Here is a 21,365-nt window from a genome sequence, read left to right as displayed (position 1 = left end):
GTTGTTCCAATGTTGGTTCAATGTGACAATCTTTCAATAAGTGTGGTCCACCGCATTGCTCACAACTGATTCGTATTGCGTGAATATCTTTATTCATCTTTTCCATTCGTCTTTCGAAAGCATCTATTTTTGCGGAAACGGAATCAAAGTCATGGCTAGAATCGGCTCTAGCCGCTTTAGATGATCGAAAGATATCTTTTTCTTGATGCCACTCATGTGAGTGGGAGGCTGTGTTATCAATAATTTTGTAAGCTTCAGTTGCGGTTTTCTTCATAATGGAACCACCAGCTGTTATGTCGATGTCTTTTCTTGTAGCGATGTCTACGCCTTTATAGAAGATTTGCACTATTTGAAAAGTATCTAATCCGTGTTGAGGACATCCTCTCAACATCCTTCCGAATCTTGTCCACGCCTCATATAATGTTTCATTTGGCTTTTGCGCGAACGTAACAATTTCTCCTTGAAGTCTCACGGCTTTAGATGCCGGAAAGAATTGTTTAAGAAATTTTTCAACTAAAACATCCCATGTATCAATCGCCCCTTCAGGTAACGATTCTAACCAATCTTTGGCTTCTCCCTTTAAAGTCCAGGGAAATAACATGAGATAAATTTGTTCGTCTTTCACTTCTCGGATTTTGAATAGTGTACAGATCCTATTAAACGTACGAAGATGTTCGTTTGGGTCTTCATTCGGCGTACCACTATATTGGCACTGATTAGTTACCATGTGTAGAATTTGTCCTTTAATTTCATAATCTGGAGCATTAACTTCTGGTTTAATAATGGCGTGACCTTGGCCAGTGCGCTTAGCTCTCATTCGTTCTTCCATACTTAGAGGTTCTAGATTTTCCATGATTGGATTTGTTGTATCCGAATCACTAGAGGATTCTGATTTAACGGTTTGGTGTTCAGGATCTTGGAATTGTCCTTGAATATCTTCCGGGTTCTTAGTTGTGAAATCGGGTTCAAAAGATGGATTATCGGAAATTTGAATTGGAGTACTTGGTCGACTAGATGACGATTCTAAAGAAAAATCAACGGCGGCGATATTTGATAAACGATGTCTTGATCGTATGACCGGCGGTGAACGTATGACCGGCGGTGAACGTCTTGCTCGGTGCATTCACTGAATATCCTATTAGTTTTTAAAAAGGAAAGAAAAATTATATAAGTTATCCAATCAATAGACTTTTCTGATTTTGCCCACGTTTCGAATAGCCAAAAGATGCAGCAGAGGGGCAGGATTCGTTTGGTCTCAATATAATTGAGGACTGTTTGGCTCCAATAACCCGGTCCACGTACAAATCCAACTATTACTACGAACCAGAAAATTTTGATGTTTATCAATTTAACCACTTAAAATAAATTTTCGTAATTTTAAGAAATTTAGAGAAGAAGTAGAAAAAATTCTAAGTCCTAAAAACTAGAATGGCGAGAAATAAGAGAGAAAAAGATTGCGCGTCGAAAAGTGTCGAAAAATGAAAAAGACGAAGAGTGGTTTGTAAACACGCGGTTAATCCAACCTTATAACTATCACTATCTTAAAATTAAAACTACAAATAGAGATCACTAATTGGAATTGTAATTGATACATAGGTAAACGGCGTCGAAAGATAAATAAAAATAAGAAAGTAGCACGAAAAATAGCGTCGCAAAATTTTAAGGCACCTAAATCTTAGTCTAAAGAAAAAGCACTTAAGGGATTTTACGGCAAAGCCTAAAAATTCTAGAAGTAAAAATAAATACTAAGGCAAAAACTATACTTAATACTAAAAGTTGTAACTAGATTCTAAAAATCTAACGGTAATAAAACTTAAATTTTTTTTTTTTTTTAAAATTTTTTTTTTAGTACAATACTTACAACTAATAAAAAGAAAATATTACGGAGTAGGCAAAAATGGGTTGGCAGAATCTTTCTTTGAATGCTTTGAACTTGTAAATCACATGGGGTTGAATATTGGTTTTTGTGTGTGATTCATTGAATTTTGTGTAGGTAGTCACAAGTCCTAGTGAACTAGCTAGCCTACTGATCCTATCACTCTTTTATTTTTATTTTTATTTTAATTTTTTTTTTACGGTAGATTTTTTAGAGTAGTTGGCCATAGGGTGTCACCAAATTGTACGAATTTAAATGTAGACAATTTAAAGAATTAGAAATCAAAAATTGTCACCAAATTGCTTCTTACTTGCTTTCTACTTTATGTTGGCCGAGATAACCCACAATTGGAACAAGCCAATTGAAATCCTTTTTTGTGATTTTTTTTTTTAATAGAAACAACCAATTATTGGTTTAAAATATTGTTTGATTGAATAACTACAAACAGTGGCGGAACTTGACTCCGACTCGAGAGGGGGCGAAACTAATTGAATGGGGTAAAAAACTAATCGAAGGGGGGGGCAAACACTAAAAAAAAACCTTATTTTTTTCGTAAAAATTTTTTTTTTTTTTTTTTTTTAGTGTAAATTTTTTTTTTTTTAATTTTTTTTTTTAAAAAAACGAGATTTTTTTTTCTTTTTTAAATTTTTTTTTTTTTTAAAACGAGATTTTTTTTTCTTTTTTAATTTTTTTTTTTTAAAACGAATTTTTTTTTCTTAAAAAAAAACGTTTTTTTTTTACAATTTTTTTTTCTCTTATTACAATATATTAAAAATAAAAATTACTTTTAAACAAACATAGTTTACAAAAATATAGCGTTTTTCAGCGTTCCCCGGCAGCGGCGCCAAAAATACTTGATGTGTGTCGCGAGGGGTACGAAATAGTGTTTATTTTTAATACGAAATTCGACGAAATTTGCTACAATTTTACACAAGTTATTTATTTATTTATCGAGTGGATATACTTAAACCTTGCTACAACACTTATAGGCAGTGTACCTAATCGTAGAGTAGTGTAGTTTTTAGTAAGTCCGGTTCGTTCCACAGGGAGCTAGTGAAGTTTAACGCTATATTTTTACACACAATATTTGTAAAAAAATACAAAAAAATATATATGTACTAGTAGTATTATTATTATAAAAGGGGGGGTTTTTTACCGTTTAATGACCGGTTTGTCGATTTTTAAGACTTAAGTCACAATTAAAACCTAATGTAAAATATAAAAATAACTTAATTTAAAGAGTAAAGTAAATAACAATAAATAAAGTGTGATAAATTAAATGACATAAAATAAAAGTGCGATAATTAAAAATGCGAAAAAGAGATAAAATAAAGGAATTATGCTTATTTAAACTTCAGTAATCATGATGTTTGACGTGTTGATTTTAATTTTATGCCCATGGGTTAATTGTCCTTTGTCCTGAATTATTTAATATGTCCGTTTGGTTTTGTCCATAACAGTCCATCAGTCATAAACATAAAGTGCGAGTGTCCTCATCAAATTATTCTTATACCCGAAGTTAAATATTCCAACTAATTGGGGACTTAAACTGTAACAAGATTTTAATACTTTGTTTAATAATTACACCAGGATGTCGACTGAGTGTAACCCAAGGTTTTAATATTTTGTTATCAATTATACCAAGTGTCCTTGTACATAATTTCACCCCTGTTTTAATTATTCTAGTGGCTATTAATCTATTCCCGTGTCCGGTTAAATGAACGATTATTCGTACATATAAATACCCCGCCCATCGTGTCCGATTGAGTGTATATGGTAATTTATAGGGACGCCCAATTGTAAATCTTTATATTAACATTAACAAACTATCATTTAGTTAAACAAATATAAAGCCCATTAATAGCCCATAGTCTAATTTCCACAAGTGTCGTTCTTTTGTCCAAACCCCAATTATGGTACAAAGCCCAATTACCCAATTTTAGTAATTAGCCCAACATCATGATTACTTCGTTTTAAATAAGCATAATAATAACTTAGCTACGAGACATTAATGTAAAAAGGTTGAACATAACTTACAATGATTAAAAATAGCGTAGCGTTACACGGACAGAATTTCGACTTACACACTCAAACGATCTCTATCATAAATCTTATTATTATCATAATTTAAAATTAAAATTAAGATTATTGTTATATCTGATTACATTAACATTATGATAGAGAATTATAGATATAAATTATAGATATTGATATTGATAGATAGAAAAATAAGAAAAAGATAGAAAAAATGATCGAAAAAAGGTATCCCTCTATCGATCGAATTACATAGCCTTTTATAGGCAAATTATAAATTTGAATTTTCATTTATGACTCCTGAACTATGCTCAATTAATAACTTTTTATTATTTAATATTATTCTTATTATGAATTATTTAAATATTATATTTTATTCTTATGCATAGTTGACTCGTAATTTTTACACCGTTGCGTCGAGCGTTGAGAGTTGACTCTGGTCCCGATTCCGGATTTTCGAACGTCCTTTCGTACAATTTTATATTGTGTACTTTGCGTTTTGTAACTTGTACTCTTGTCATTTTTAAACGTTCCTCATCAATAATTTGAACCTTTTTGATTGTATCTTGTACTTTTTAGCATTTTGGACCTTTTTGTCTTCAAATCTTCGTTTTCGCCTTTTGTCTTCGCACTTATTAAATATAAACGAATATTACTTGAAAATGGAACAATTGCAACTAAAAACTTGTCATTCTTGGGGGATAATGCTATGAAATATATGTTCCTTTTTAGCCTTATCATCTGTACAGACGGGGAAGTCGGCTCAGTAACACATCATCATATGGAAGCCATATAAACTGCATCAACATATTATAATACCAAATAAATGTTTTGACTTTAACATAGCGTCATATTAGAATACCAAATAAATGTTACATGTCGAGGTTGTAACGTCGCAAGTGATGCGTGACATGTAGGCAATACATGTGCTGGCGTAGTTGTGTTTGTCCGTCTACCATGCCACCTACATATAAATTAACGTATACAAATGAATATAGTTACCAATAACTAAGGGTATAGAGTAACAATAATATACCTCGAACCATAGGGTCCACGAATGGCTGGAATATCCTGCGGTGCGAGGTACTCTGGAATAATGCGTATATCATTTCTGATAGTAGACGCGAGGACACCCACTGTTGTAGTAAAAGTAGCGCACCATTAATGCCCTTACATTGATCGTTTGTGGCTGTTTTACACAAATTTCTATAAAGATGTGTGAGAACTGCACTACCGCAACTAATACGTCTACTTGGACTTAAGTCAATGATGTTATACAGAAAGCACAATGGGACATCGTAGGAATTAGAGTCAGAAAATAGAACGCTGCCCATTAGAGCTAACATGTATACTCTAGCCCGTTGTTGGTGAGACTTGTCAGTGTCTCCAACATTTCTACCCAACTCTGCTTTTAATACAAAAATTAATATCCTCCATCCATGTACACCCTTAGTACCAATATGTTCAACAAAGATCCCTAAGTAGGTAATGACTAATGGTAACCAGTCCGCATCACTCATTTCATACCAAATACCGGATACAACTTCTCAGTCTATTGGTAGGTAAACCCCAAAAAATCTGAATGTCTTGCAACGTTACAGTTGCTTCTCCTACACATATTAATACGGACTATATATATATATATATATATATATATATATATATATATATATATATATATATATATATATATATATATATATATATATATATATATATATATATATATATATATATATATATATATATATATATATATATATTCAGATTATATTCATATATATTAAGGCGTATACTATATTAATACGGATTATATGTACATATGTATATATATATGTATATATATATATATATGTATATATATATATATATATATATATATATATATATATATATATATATATATATAGATATATATATTGAAACAAATAATTATTAATATATAAGGTAAGATTTTTTTTACCAATCGGTAAGTGGAACGTATGCGTCTCCGGGCGCCATCTTTCAACCCTATAGCAGTAATAAGTGACCAGTCTAGTCTTTGTTTACTTAATTTTTAAACTAAACCTAACCCGATATTATCAAGGTACACCTGGACCCCCGCGTGTATTGTTTCGTTTTCAAGACCCGTAGTATGCTGCCAAAAGCTAAGATCACATCTTCTTGGTTTTATTAACAAATCATCTTCCATCTTCTTGGTAAATATTGAAAATGATCTATGACTCTTTTCTGCTTGTCAAATCAATATCAATCGGGACCGATCTAGCACGAACTTGATTCACTTGAGCCATTTTTTTTTAATTCGGGGTTTTTTTTTTGAGAACAACTTTGATTTTTGTTTGATGTGTGTGAAATCGAAGTTCCAGACTTCGAATTTTATAAACAAAGAAACCGAAGTTTGAAACTTCGCTTTCCACGTGGCATCCATTTATTCGCCAGTTTTTATTTACTCGAATCAAGTGGTTAAATGAGCATTAAAATCACGGTTGAAGCATTTGAATCAAAACCGAAGTTCCAAAGTTCGGTTTTGCCATGTATCATATTCGTTTGACCAAAAAGGGAGAAACCGAAGTTCCAAACTTCGGTTTTACCAAATCCGAAGTTTGAAACTTCGGTTTTACTATTTATGTAAAAATATTGTTGGTCTATTTTTGTAACTTCTTCTCCAAAATCTACTATTTAAAAAAAAAAAAAATCCTATTTTTTTATATACATTAACTTGAAACCTTATAAAGACATAGAAGTTGTGATAAAAGTTGCCTTTCTGCATAAATATTTGTAGTGTAATAACTATATTAGAAACGTAACCTTAAAGAGTTAAAGTGATTACATCATTCTACTCCGTTAAATTATCATTCTACTCCATTAAATTTCGTGTAAACTAGGAGTACATTCCCGGTGAATTTCTTTACCCGATTGAACTTTTTTGGTCTTACACCTTTCTCGATCAAACCTTAATAATGAAGATTCACCATACGTCCATATTGTTTCTCTATAATTAATAAAGTATAATTAATTAATTGAAGAAATACGAGTATATATTTTTCACACCAAATGCAAGGAATCTCTCGGCCCAAACTAGCACGTGAGTTCGCTTCTTGTAACAACAAACTCATCACCACTCAAAAACCTCTATAAATTCACCTTCATTTTTGAAATTCAATCACAAACACCAAACACAGCAACCAACAAACACAACACACACCAAACACAACAAACACTAACATGGAACAAATCAGCACTCCATTAACATTCAATGTCCGGAGACGAGCACCCGAGCTCATTCGTCCAGCCAAACCTACACCACGAGAACTAAAACCTTTATCCGACATTGATGATCAACATAGCCTTCGGTTTCAAATCCCAGTGATTCAATTTTATCGTAACCACCCAAAAATGAAAAATAAGAATCCAGCGAGTTTGATTAGAGAGGCTTTAGCTAAGGTATTGGTGTTTTACTATCCGTTTGCAGGCCGACTCAAAGAAGGGTTAGCGAGAAAACTGATGGTAGATTGTACTGGTGAAGGTGTACTGTTTATTGAGGCGGAAGCAGATGTCACGTTGAAACAATTTGGTGATGCTATTCAACCGCCGTTTCCTTGTTTGGAAGAGCTCCTTTATGATGTTCCAGGATCTAGTAATGTTCTAGATTCACCATTATTGCTGATTCAGGTGAAAATTGAGTTACAAAAATCTATATAAGATATAAACACAAAACTGAAGAAAAAACTTACTACATCAAATTCTCTGTTAAATTATAACTTTACACTTAAAAAACATTTTACATGTTTTAGTGATGATACGCCACGACTCAAATCTAATTTACATTTCCATCCCTATATTGGAAACGATTTTCAATCCTTTTATTCTAATAAAAATCATAAAATTGATATTTCTTTATTAATATTATATATTTTTTATGAATAATATTTTATATAATATAAAATTAATTTACAGTTTAATAAATTTAAAATATTACGTTAATATAATATTTATAAAATATTATATCTATGAGTTAGTATACAATACTAATGTTTTCGATAGATATGTTATTAGTAATATAGGATTTTTTATTGTACATGTAATTGTATTGTATTTTTTTTTCGAACGGATAAAATAAAAAAAAAATAAAAAAATAAAATTAATAATAAAAAAAAAAGAACTAGCAAGAAGCTAGAGAATTACAAAGGATGACTTAGCCATAAAGTCCTATTACAATTTAACTTGCGATTACATCGAGCAACTAACCAAAAAAAAAAAGATAGCCTTTTGTGATCAAACATATCCCTTTTTCTATAATTGTATTGTATTATTACTTTTCATAAGAATAATAATATTAACGTTATCGATTATTAATTATACAAATGTCGTGCAATGCACGTGCTCATAAAACTAGTGTATATATATATATATATATATATATATATATATATATATATATATATATATATATATATATATATATATATATATATATATATATATGGGCAGGATCAATGGGGAAGTAACCAATCGGGGAGAAGCAAAAAAAAATTCGTTTTTTTTTTTAATTTTTTTTTTCCGGCATCAAGATCACACGAAAATATGAACATTTAGAAGAGACACTTCGTGATGAATGTTATTATTTAGCGGGAAAATTATCAACAAAAATAACATTTAAGATAATATTGTTCGTGAAGAATATGAACGTTTTTTTTTTCTTCATGTTTTGTGAAGTAAAATTTAGCCCGATTTTGAGTTTAGGGGTTAGGGTTTGGTGTTTTGGGTTTATGGAATAAACCCAAAACACCAAACCCTAAACCCTAAACACTAAACCCTAAACCGTTCGTGTTAAAAACTAAATCTAAATCCTAAATCTAAACCCTAAACCCTAAATTTCTAAACCCTAATATATAAACCCTATAAACCCTAATATCTAAACCCCAATAGCTAAAACCTCAAAATACGCTCGAAAAACAAGATAATTGTTATATATTACTTCTTCGAGCGTTTTCCCGCCAAAATAAAAACATTTATCACAAAGTGTCTCTACTAAATGTTCATATTTTCATCTCATCTATAATGTTTGTGAACAAATTTTTTTCAAAAAACGAAAAAAAAAAAAATTTGCTTCCCCCCGCTTCCCCCCGATTGGTTACTTCCCTCTTGATCCTACCCCTATATATATATAAATATATATATATATATATATATATATATATATATATATATATATATATATATATATATATATAGTAGAGGGATTAAATAAGAACTTTTTTGTGTGAAAACCCTGAGAACTCAAAAAACACCAAAATACACTGAAATTCGAGCAAAAAAAGTGAGGAGCGAGCAAAAAACAAGGAATTAAAGCAAAAATGGGGAAATTCGAACAAAGGGCGAACAAAAAAGTAGCGGGAGAACAAAAAATGTGAAATTTGAACAAAAATGGTGTCTACATTTTTGAAATTCTAGTCGAACAAAAATGTGTTCTACATTTTTGAAATTCGAACAAAAAAAAAGGCGGGCGAACAAAAATTGTGAAATTCGAACAAAAATGTGTTCTACAATTTTGAAATTCTAACAAAAAAATGTAGAGCACATGATAGTCGAACAAAAATGTGTTCTACATTTTTTGAAATTCGAACAAAAAATAAAAATAAAAAATTTTGCTCGACTATGAATTTTTTGTTCATCCGTCTTTTTGTTTTTTTGCTCGAATTTCCTTTTTTTGCTCGCTCGCCACTTTTTTTGCTCGAATTTTAGTGTATTTGGAGTTCCTAGAGTTCTCACACTAAAATAGTTCTCACTAGATCCTCTCCCTATATATATACACTAGTGAAATGACCCGAAATGACGGGTTTGTTTAAACGAAAAAATTTAATGACATGTTTTAAGTATTAAGTGAATGTAAATGCTAAAGTCATTTATTTAATGACCCGTTTGAGTTGTTTTTTCAAGTATATAGATACTTGTATTTTCGCATACATAAACGTAATTAATTTCGTAAAAAGAATCCATATTTTAATATTAATAATATAATAATTATAATTATAATTATTATATTAAAAGTAAAAAGTAAATAATAATAATAATAAAGTTCGCTCAAAGTTGAGTATTTATATTTTTAATAATAATAATTATTATTAGTAATAATAAATGCCTTTTAAACTTTTTTAGAAAATTAAAGTTACAATTTTGAAGAGATTAGTATTTCTTTTTATAAAAGATTTCGTATTACTTTTTTAATTAATTAATATATAATTATGACATCATTATTATGAAAATTAAAGGGTAATTAGCTTAATGATAACATCATCATTTTAGAGTTTTATTAGATTATATATATATATATATATATATATATATATATATATATATATATATATATATATATATATATATATATATATATATATATATTAACGGAAAAAAAAAATCAAATATATTAAATCCATCACTATATTATTAATGCTACCTGGTTGATAGTAGATCGATCACTACCTTATTACATAGTCCCACCGAAGACTAATCGAGACTTGAAAGTTACTACATTAAATATTAAACAGTTTTAGGCAAACATAATAGTAAATGTTGTACAAAGTGAGGTTATTTATATACTTCAATTTTTGCTTTTTTCATCTTTTTTCCTTTTTTTTTTTTTTTTTTTTTTGTGAAAAAATGAATTGAATTGATAGAGAGTTATCTTCATTTAAACAATGAAGACTATCAAACAAAATTACTCAGACGGAGTCAAAACTCGGTCATGAGGCGTAATGTAATATAAAAAAGTCAGGAACACCTATGACATAACAAAAACGGGTTTTGTTCCCGTACATACGATTGTAATTCGGGACAAAACTATATAGTATACACTGTCCATGAATAATCATAGCTATCTAATTCATGTTCATTTATATTTATTTAATTTTGGTATATATGAGTTGTCGAACTTTTTTGCAAGTCGACTTTTCTCGAACAACTACACGCTTTGTAAACAGTCCGGAATCAACGCGCGTGAATCTCCGTAACTACGAGGAAATTAATTATTTCAACTTCACGAACCTTTGACCTTCATATTTAATGTATTAATTAATGATACTTTATGTATGTATTATTTATTTTATATATGAATATGATACTCCATAAAAACCAGAATAAACTGTATTTGCTTTATTTGATATATATATATATATATATATATATATATATATATATATATATATATATATATATATATATATATATATATCAAATAAAGCAAATACAGTTTATTCTGGTATTTATGGAGTATCATATTCATATATAAAATAAATAATACATACATAAAGTATCATTAATTAATACATTAAATATGAAGGTCAAAGGTTCGTGAAGTTGAAATAATACATTAGATGGTTTTTAACACAACGCCATCGTCTGAAAATCACCACCATCACGCCACCATGGTACCAATGCCTTGCGTGATGGAAACAAAAAATGCCCGGCGCGATGGGAGCTTCACAGGAAGAGGTGTTGTCAGGGGCGAAAGTGTGTAGGGGCAGAGGGGGGCGGCCGCCCCTAGTGAATTTTTTTTTTCAGTGTAAAAATTTTGGGTTTTTCGACTTTGGCCCCGGTGGATTTTTTTTTGCCCCCAAACCTACAAATTTTGCCCCAAAACCTTCAAATTTTGCCCCAAATTCTTCAACTTTTGCCCCAAATTCTTCAAATTTTGTCCAAAAAATTGCTACGGTTTAAATTTTTTTTTTTGCCCCGGTAAAAAAAATCCTAGTTTCGCTTCTAGGTGTTGTGTGATGGTGATGTGAACGGATCCGGAATTGCCATGCTGCATGGAAAACACATGGCTTCGTATCTGTTATTTTTATTATTTTTTATTTGAATCTTGAAATGAAAATGAATGCTTCAGTCGTTGAAGGTTTTCGGTGAACAACAGGCGATGCAACAATGATGAAGATAACATCTTATTTAAAAGTTTAATTTTAGTCCATGATTTTTTCTATAGTTTACAAATAACAACATACACTATTTATATTATAGTCTCTAAGTAAACTATTTTAAACTAAATTCTAAACTTCTGTTTAATTAATAAATACATATGACTTTATAAATTATAAATTATATTATATATGTATTTAAATTACAATAATCGAAATAAATTAACTAAACAAGATAATAAAATAACTTTAAAAAATGAAAAGAAAATAAAAATGATGGGACCTACTCGCTATTAAACTACCATCACCTCATACCATTACAAACATTATCACATCATCACATTTGTTATATCAGCACTATATCCACAAAAACACTTCATCACACAAATCTCATAAATTCATTGTCTTTCTTAATTCAAATCAGAAAGAATTTTTTTCGTTATTGAAGCTATGCCTGAGCTGTCAGCTCAACATGTAGATTACACACCGAGAGTTAGCATCACGCCATCACCACTAAAAATAGTCTTATATCACAGTTGTCCCATAAAAAAAAGGACCATCATGTCACATCATAATATGTACAAGAAAAACTTCTATTCTCACATGTCAAAAATAGTATAATTGCATCATAGTGTCATATTCATGAACAACTAAAGTTGAACTTTGATAAAGATCGAGGATAAAGCGCGCTTCGCTGCGGAGTGATTTTGGCCGGTTAACGATCGGTTGATTTAACGTTAAAAAGAAATGATTAACGGTTGATTTGTTGAACGTTTAAATAATATAGGAATGAAAAAGGAAGGTGAAAAGGAAGTGAAAAATTCAATGGCTAAAAAAAGGTTGACGATTGATTAAGTGAACGTTTAAAAAAAAAGGTTTGTAAAAAAAAGGTTAACGATTAACAAGTTGAACGTTCAAAAATAAAGTAATGAAAAAGGGAAGGTTAAAAAACGAAGTGAGAAAAATAGTTCAACTAAAGTTGAACTTTGATAAAGATCGAGGATAAAGCGCGCTTCGCTGCGGAGTGATTTTGGCCGGTTAACGATCGGTTGATTGAACGTTAAAAAGAAATGATTAACGGTTGATTTGTTGAACGTTTAAATAATATAGGAATGAAAAAGGAAGGTGAAAAGGAAGTGAAAAATTCAATGGCTAAAAAAAGGTTGACGATTGATTAAGTGAACGTTTAAAAAAAAGGTTTGTAAAAAAAAGGTTAACGATTAACAAGTTGAACGTTCAAAAATAAAGTAATGAAAAAGGAAAGGTTAAAAAACGAAGTGAGAAAAATAATTTTTCAAAAAATAAAAAGTTATACCAAATTACCCTCGAAGTTGGGGGTAATTACAACAATGCCATGGTGAGTAGTAACTATATCTCATCGCTATTAGTATATATTATTAAAATATTAATATTAATATTAATTAATAATAATAATAATAATAATAATAATAATAATAATAATAATAATAATAATAATAATAATAATACTGTATATCTTAGCATAGAATTAAACTGTGTATATTAATTGTAGGTGACAAGATTGCTATGCGGAGGTTTTATCTTTGCTCTGCGACTAAACCATACCATGAGCGACGCGTCAGGTCTCGTTCAATTCATGACAGGGCTCAGTGAAATGACACGAGGTGCATCAAGGCCATCAACGTTGCCCGTATGGAAAAGAGAGTTGCTTTCTGCAAGGGACCCACCACGCGTGACCTGTACTCATCACGAGTATACTGAAGTTGAAGACACCAAAGGCACAATCATACCAGTAGATGACATGGCTCATAGATAATTTTTCTTCGGTACTTCCGAGATATCAGCGCTACGAAGATTTGTTCCTTCATATCTCGAAAAGTGCTCCACTTTTGAGGTTTTAACCGCTTGCTTATGGCGTTGTCGAACCATTGCCCTTCAGCCAGATCCTGAAGAAGAGATGCGCATGATTTTGATTGTTAACGCGCGTGGAAAGTTTAATCCTCTACTACCCAAAGGATATTATGGGAATGGATTCGCTCTCCCAATGGCCATTTCAACGGCCGAAAACCTGTCAAACAAACCATTAAGCCACGCGTTAGAGCTTATAATGAAAGCTAAATCTGATGTCACTGAGGAGTACGTGAGATCAACAGCCGACTTAATGGTAATCAAGGGACGGCCTCATTTTACGGTTGTTAGAAGCTTCCTTGTCTCTGACGTAACTCGTGCTGGATTTGATGTTGTTGATTTTGGGTGGGGGAAAGCGGCGTATGGAGGACCCGCAAAAGGGGGTATAGATCCTATCCCGGGTGTCGTTAGTTTCTATGTACCTTTTACAAACCATAAAGGCGAGTCTGGAATTGTGGTACCCATATGTTTGCCGAGTGCGGTCATGGATAAGTTCGTTGAAGAGTTAAATAAGATGTTGGTGCAAGACAATAACGAACAATTACTTCAAGAGCACAAGTTACTAGTTCTCGCTAGATTATAATTAAGTTTCTTATTTTCTTGATGCAATCTATGATTTTAAGAGTGGTTTTACTATTATATATTGCTCTTAATTGTGTTCGTGTTCTACTGTAATATAGTAAAGTGATTGTACGACTCTTTACTTTTGTTGTCTTGTATGTTTTTGTGTTTAGTAATGAATTAAAACACGTTTGAAAAAAGAGGCCACGATTAGCAATAAATAGACACCAATCACTAGCAACAAATAGGGTAACCGAAACCCTAGAGAGGTGGTGAAGAAAGAGATGAGATAACAAACACCGTCAAATATGAGAAGATATCAGGTGTAGCTGAAGAAAGAATGAAAATACCTGAGTATAAAAATTATCCATTTAGACAACATGAATAGTAACCAATGACATTTGTTAAATGATATATAAATTAATTAATGTTATGTTTATGTGAGTAGTAATATAAATGATTGTGACTAAACAATAAAAATATGATAGTAATTCAACCTTTTTGGTTAAAGAAGAACAGAAAAAAAAAAAAAAAACTTTCTCGGTTTATTTTTTTATTCTCAAAAAAACTTTTTAGTTTATTTTTTTATTCTCAATAACGTAATAAAAACTACTTGTAACTTAAAATATAATTAGATTTAAATAGTTGGTAACAAATAAACTCTAGAGATAACAAAGATAAACTCCAAAAGTAACAAATACTAATTTGAAGGAAAGTCCAACTCATGTTCCTAAACGAGCTTTATATATATAGGGGTATAAACGAGCTGAGCCGAGCTCTAGCTCGTCTAGGTTTGAGCTCGAATCGTTTAAATATCATAGATCTCGAGCTCAGCTCGGTTCAAGCTCGAGCACGATCTCGACTCGTTAATTACATAATCTTATATTTCTAATTGTTTTTGTAATTTTTATCCACATATAATATGATTTAATTAATGTAATTTTTTTAAATATCATTGGTATAATATAATAGTGATTATTAAACCCTTTACATACTAAAACCCGTGACTTAAAAATTTGTCGTTTCAACCCATGTGTTCACGCTACGTCTGAAACGGATACTTTTTTAAAAACGTTAACCACAACGACATCTAAACGGGTCTTAACACAGGGGCCGTTTATCTCTCTGTACATACACAACGCTACGTTAAATACGAACATGCAGGCCGAAAGCCCCTGCCGCATCGCGCGGGCTGCTCCGGACTAGTTGTTATATATAATATTATAATTATATTATATTATTAAAAAATATAATATTTAGTCTATATAAATGAAAAGCTCGTTTAAGTTCACGAGGTTGTTCTAGCTCGAGATAAGAAGCTCGAGCTTGTTAGCAAACGAGCTTCAAAATAAGTTCAAGTTCGGGCTCGAACTCATTTAGACTCGACTTGAGTTAAATTTTTAATGTGTCGAGCTCGATTCATTTACATCCCGATTTATATGACATATGGGCTTTGTACATCTTGTAACCTCGTCTATACATACATCTATGCATATGTACAATTGTATACTCCGTATTAACAAAGAAAGAAGTGGGTCTCGTTTAAGTTATGCAAATTGCCGTTTTGTTCAATGCTTTCACGCGTTTCTTTTAATAGGTGATCATTCTTCTTTTTTTCCTTCTCGAACATTATTTTCTTATTTTATCTTTATTTTTTCTACTTTTACTTATTTACTAAATTATTAATTAATTTCTGTTTATGCTTTTAACACACACACATATATATCCATGACTAAACTTAAAAAGAGTACAAACTTGATAAGCAAATATGGACCACAAATAATGATAAATTAAGCATTCATCCACGACGATGAATGATTAATTTATCATTCATCACTATATGATGAATGATCATTTGTGGCCGCATTTGCATATCCAGTTTGTACTCAAAAATTTACTTAGTCATGAATCTGTCTACTACTCCGTATATTGGTAGGATCAAGAGGAAAAAACAAAATCAGAGGAAATTGGAGGAAGCATTTTAAGCCAAAAATTAAGGGAGGTGAATGTGTAGGACCAGGGTAGGGAAAATGATATAATCAAATCAGTAATCATATCACATTACTAATTGTATATCAGACATGACAGAATCAACAGTTCACACACTTCAATAGACAGATCACTCGCACGAAGGAACCTTATTCGTGTGGATGAGCCATGTAAGACCCTGAATTTTATGCATCAGAAAGTGTCAGTAAATGTACTCATCAGAAACTACCACTAAAAGTCTACCCTACACTTATGCATTTTCAGAATTTATATCAGAATCAGAATCAGTCAACCTCAGTCCCTGAACTTCTAAATAAAAGTAATAATTCTGTTGGACAGCAAAGCCGCGCCGCGGCTAGTTAAAGGCGTGTCGCGCCTCCTTGTACTTCAGATATTTGATCGTTTGAAAAATGGTTGTTTCGTTTTTGTGCTTCCAGCTGCGCCGCGGGCCCTTCCAGCTGCGCCGCAGGCCCTTCCAGCCGCGCCGCGCCTCGTGTGTGGCCGGACTTCTAATTTTTCTATTTTAAAGAGGTTTAATGAGGGGCAATCTGGTAATTTCACTTGTGGACGATTTTGAGGCCACAAATCAGACCAAACCTCATCCACATCTTCATTTCATCTCTTTCTCATCCTCTCCAAACCCTAGAAAGAGAAAGCTCTCTTAGAGAGAGAAAGCTTAATATCTTAGGGAAGAAGCTTGATTCTCAACAAAGCTCAATAACTAAAGTTGTTCATGTTGTTCTTAGATAGGTTTGGGTAGTGGTGGTAAGTCTTAATTCCGATTTTCTTTACTTTGATTTTGATAAAAGGTTAAGGTTTTGGTTAGCGTTGGGTTATAAACCCCACTTCTTGTGATTTTGGGGTTTTTTTGGTAAGATTCATGTAAGTAAACCTAAATTGGTGACTTAGGGTTTTGATTGACAAAATTGTAAGTCTGGGTCTTGTATGTGTTGGTTTAAACCCTAGAACACTTGTGTACTAGTGATTTTGGTGTTGTGTTAACTTGATTTTGGGTGTAAAACTTAATTTAGGTCCAAATGGGTTTTGTGTTGAAGTGGATCAAGTGTTCTTGACTTTTGGTGTCAAATGATGATTTTGAGACACAATCACTAGTTGTTGGTGATTGTAGGTGTTTTGGGTGTAAATTGTTAAGTCAAAGTGAGTTAAACCTAATTTGGTCAATTGGAAGTTTAACTTTTGTGTTAAGTTTTAAATTGGTGATTTGATGACATAATCGCTAGTAATGGTGATTATGTGTCAAACTTGACTTATTTTAGTGGTTAAGTGCAATTTAGGTCAAGTTGCACTTATGGGTTGGTTTTATATGATCAAGTGCAATAAGTGTTAGTTTGTGCTTGTTTGAATGGGTCGGAATTACCACCCAAAGTGGTAATTGGTAAAGTCCATTTAGGTGTCTGAATGGGCGGGTGTTAGAGAGCAAGGTGGAAACCCTTGGTTAAGGTCGTTGGCGTTAGATTCTTTTATAGAGAATGGTTGTTTATGTGTTGGTATGCATATGTTTATATTGGTGATTCCTTGCTTGGATGCGGACGATGGTATTATATACATGGCTTGTGTTTGCGTTCCAAGGTGAGTGAAGTATTTATATGTGCATGTATATAAGTTGTTTTTTTGTAGGTGAAGTGGCGAGTGACACCGAGCGAAAGTATTCACTCTTTGTTGGCCACATGATATGTGGTGAGTGACATTCGGTTGTAAAGGTTCACTCTTTGTTGGCCACTTAGTGCATAGTGGTGAGTGATGTCTTTAATCATTCACTCTTTGTTGGCCACGTTGCGTTTGGGAAAAGTGGTGCATGTCGCCTATGTGTAACAACCCAACCCGTTAACCAACCAATAAGGCAGGAAAAAAAAAAATTTCGCTGGTACAGCACATGGCGCGGCGCGCCATATAGGCCACACGGCGCGCCAAAGTGGACTGTCCAAAAAGTCATGAAATGCGAAAATGTTTGACCACTTCCCGACGTATTTAGACAAAACGCTTTTAACCATACATTAATATATGTAGAACTAACACGTTCCATTAATAAAATTTGTTTTACGAAGACCGGGCCCACATTGGCCGCTTTACGACTTTCGTACGAAAATACAAGTTTTCAACCACATGACTATTAACACAAAATAAAGCCGAGCATGGCGATTGGGGATACGCTACCCCATCCTAATCAATCCAAAAGCAAGCCTTCTAAAGCAACTACGCGAGTCCACTAGTCCCCGCTTACCCGAACCTCCGCATCCATGCAATCTATAAAAAGAGTCAACAACGAGAGGGTAAGCTAACGCTTAGTGAATGATAATATACTACATACATATATATGTATAAAATGAATACGCCACACAAATATCAAATACCGCATACCGAACAACCAAGCATAAAGGCAAGCTAGTCTAGGCGTACCGTACAAACACTAAGCACGAGCTAAGATACAACAACAAAATATAAGTTCACCAACGACGATGTGAACCACGCCAAATAGCTACACCCGAAGGGTTAGCTACAACACAACAATACATTAATATATAACAATATAAACGAACAAGGTTAACACCTTAACCCAATACCGAGAACCAAATACCACAATGAAGATTGGCCGAACTACACGAGCCTTAGTAATCCGAAACCACACTAGATTACTATCTTCACAACATCGAGGTTGGCCGAACTACACGAGCCTTAGTAATCCGAAACCACACGAGATTACCACCTCAATAAGATGACCGAACTACACGAGCCATCGTGAATCCGAATACACACGCGATTCACTTCTCAACATTAAACCCTTCGCCATTGGGGTTATATCAACCACATCACAACCACGTGTGATAATGTACACGCGAACGTGTACCTCGCCAAAGATGGTCAACCAAAACGCACAATCGTGCCAATTGGACTCATGCAAAAGTCCATCAAGTCCACCTACATGTGAAGTGAGCTCTATAGCCGAGAATCACTTCACCCGACCCACACTCATCCTACACATACATATGCACATAGGATATTATCACTCACCTTGAAGTCTTGAAGAAAGCTTCCAAGTAAACCGCAACTCGCCAATGGAAAATACCTATTCCATTATCACAATTACAACAATACACTTAGAGTGGATTTACAAATCAACCCAATTCGTCACTTAGTGCAATTTCGACCCAAATGCACTTCCAAGCACAAACCGTGCCCAAAACTAACCAATAATCACTAACACAAGTGAGAATGGTCCTAATACGCCAATTAAACCCGAACTCAAGTGTTAAACACGTGTCATACCCATTTTGACACTTAAACCCTAATTTTGACCCATAAGGTCAAAATCTCACCATTTACAAGTTTTGACACCAAAACACATTTAACTTGGTTTTATACTTCAACTTAATCCATTTCAAGTTTATAAACCTCATTAAATCGCCAAATGGGTCATAATCACCACCAAACCCTAATTTGACCCAAAGTCACAATTAGTCAACCGGATAACCTTAAATGGGTTTCAATACTTCCATAATCACTAACTTAAGTGATTAACCTCAATTTCAAGTCCTAAACATGGCCAATTAGTTCACCAACCCAAAATCCACCAACAATTAACAATAAACCCAATTACTAGCATCACTAAACCCATTTCATCATCAAAAAGGGTTTTTCATCAAACTAACTCAAACCCTAACTTGAATATCAAATCAAATAGATGAAATTCAGAGTTTGAGCTTACCAATACCACCACAACGTAGCTAGGAACGAAAGGAACAACTTTAGAACTCGAGCTTTTGATCAATTCGGCCTCCTTCTTCACCAAAACCCTAAATCTCTCTCTAGAATCTCTCTCTCTAAAATAGTTTGAGAATGATGAATGGATGTGAAAATGATCCAAAACTGATCCAAACCAGCTAATATGGCTCACAAATCCGGCCCCAAGTGAAATTACCCAATTGCCCTTCATTTAAAACAATTAAAAAGAAGAAGAGAGCTGTCTGCGTGATTTGGCGCGGCGCGCCCCTGACCCGCGCGGCGCGCAAGTAGCCAGTTTCAGATTCTTTTACCTTTTTAATTACATAACAATATTCAACAAAGCCCGTTCTCGAATGTCATAAGTACACAAGTATACAAGATAAATATTCGGGTCTTACAACTCTCCCCCACTTAAACTCGATCACGTCCTCGTGATCCTCGTCACTTAACCAAATGGACCCCACTCAACGGTCCTCAACATACGTCCAAATCCGACTTTCCTAAGCAATTTCTCCCAACGAATCGCCTACAACAACTAAAACTGTCACCCACGATTTTCACAAATCCACAATCCGAGCACTAAAACTATGCTCCTTCCCTAACATCGGGAAAAACTCAACTAATCTCGTACCGAGATATCAATCCCTTAGCGTACTATTACCGAGTATAACGCCAAAAGCAACAAGGTCTCAACCTAAGGTCAACAACCCGAAACGATGAAGACCGAACCAAACGAACCCTTACGGATTACACCAATCACTAAACATCCCTTGTAGTGCGCCATACGACCAATACACGACTACCGTAACATCATAATCCAACGGCTAGAACCGATAGCGCCCAAAACGACTATGGAAACGCAAAACCCAAGGTGTACGAAATCAACCATCTTCAAACCCGTAACAAACATGTGAGCGAAACACGGCTATCGCCTCACTAATCCCACAACATGGTCCTCACTACCCCACCATCGACGTATAAAACGACCGATAGTTCCCACAACATGGTCCTTACGACCCTACCATTGGTGTATCAAACAACCAATAGATCACACGACACGAAGGCTAGCCGAAAACACACGCGCCCTAGTGAATCCGAACTACACGCGACTCACTACCTTCACCACAACAACAATCGGGAATGGCCGAACTACACGCGCCATAGTGAATCCGAACTACACGAGAGTCACTATCCCGGAGGAATGACCGAACTACACGAGTCATTTGTGAATCCGAACTACACGAGACTCACTCCTCAATACAATGACCGAAACCGCACGAGTCATTTGTGAATCCGAACTACACGAGATTCACTTCCACAACATCGAGGTTGGCCGAACTACACGAGCCTTAGTAATCCGAAAC

General features: G+C 33.3%; 1 pseudogene; it reads left to right on the top strand.

Annotated features, from left to right (window-relative positions):
- The first annotated feature begins 7,135 nt into the window (after window positions 1-7,135).
- LOC139844223 (benzyl alcohol O-benzoyltransferase-like) lies at window positions 7,136-14,293 on the top strand (annotated as a pseudogene).
- The last annotated feature ends 7,072 nt before the right edge of the window (window positions 14,294-21,365 follow it).

This window comes from Rutidosis leptorrhynchoides, chromosome 4 (genome assembly GCF_046630445.1).
Source record: "Rutidosis leptorrhynchoides isolate AG116_Rl617_1_P2 chromosome 4, CSIRO_AGI_Rlap_v1, whole genome shotgun sequence".
Classification (NCBI taxonomy): domain Eukaryota; kingdom Viridiplantae; phylum Streptophyta; class Magnoliopsida; order Asterales; family Asteraceae; genus Rutidosis; species Rutidosis leptorrhynchoides.
This window is presented reverse-complemented; position numbering and strand designations above follow the sequence as displayed.